Below are 1,263 nucleotides of genomic sequence, written 5' to 3' on the forward strand. Positions count from 1 at the left end.
GTTCAAAGTTGCTGTCATCAATGGCTGAATCAATGTATATGTATCCCATGATTATGATGAGAGTGGCCTAATTAACTCGCTTTTGATTTTGTAAGTCAGTCAACTGATTTTGGAAGTGGGTTGCTATAAAATATAAATATTTTTTATCCTTGCTTGAAACGCATTCAAAATGTCTGCTGATGCGCCACTTTCTAGAGGAATATGTTTGTGTATATATATATATATATATATATATTTTATTTCATGAACAGTTTCTAATTTTAATATGTATTAGGTTAAAACCGACTGTCAATAAAAGTTAAAAAATTTGGTGAAAAAATCTCGCTCGACTATCAATTGAAGGAGAATGCAAAGCAAAAGTTTACACGGCCTTAGTTCGAACAAGATTGCAACTTGTCCCAATATAGAAATTTTTTCGCGTGTTTGCTCGAGACACTTTGCAATTATTTTAATAAAACCTAATTTTATCATTTTTCTTTTAGGGTTGTGTCTGTAACTTATATTTAAACACAATAAAGATGGTTTGGCCGCCCGTTTTATAAATAAGAAATAACACTCTTAAAATAATTTTTTTTTTTTTTTTTTATATATATAAGAATGTATGCACATTCAACTTCTCATTATATCAGTCTATATGATTTTGGATTTGATATAAACAAGTTGAAGGCTGAGCGGGATTAGTTGAGGGTGCATGACAAAATTTGAAGGAAATTGTTGCGTGTTTATCGTATCCAAAGGTTAAAACATTTAGACCAAGTGGGTTGACTGGTTGAGGCTAGTTGATGGGCAGGTCAAGGTCAATTATGGCAGCCATAGGATGGCAAAACGTCGATTCTCGTCTCTGGAAGGATACACAGAAGAAGGGAACCGCATGATGATAGAAGCTTTGGAGTTATATATATGGAAAAAAGGAGTTTGGAGTTATATGGAAAAAAGAAGGCAAAAGTTGGGTTGAAAGAAGGCAAAAGTTGGGTTGAAATTTAATGAACCAAAACGTCAAAGACGAGTCTTGTCAATCCCTCAGGAATTGAAGTTTTTTTTTTTTTTTTTAGGGTTAAATACCAAATACTCCCTGGAGTTTGGTAATTTTATTTTTACTTTCTGGGATTTCATTTTTATCACAGGACCTTTCTGTGGTTTTGATAAATGACCAAGTTAGTCCATCCGTTAGTTGACCGTTAGGACTGACACGTGGACCAATCAGATACTGACACGTGGCACATATTTAATTTTTTAAATTTTTTTTAAAAAATTAATATATAT

The sequence above is a fragment of the Corylus avellana genome, chromosome ca11 (assembly GCF_901000735.1).
Source record: "Corylus avellana chromosome ca11, CavTom2PMs-1.0".
NCBI classification, from domain to species: Eukaryota; Viridiplantae; Streptophyta; class Magnoliopsida; order Fagales; family Betulaceae; genus Corylus; species Corylus avellana.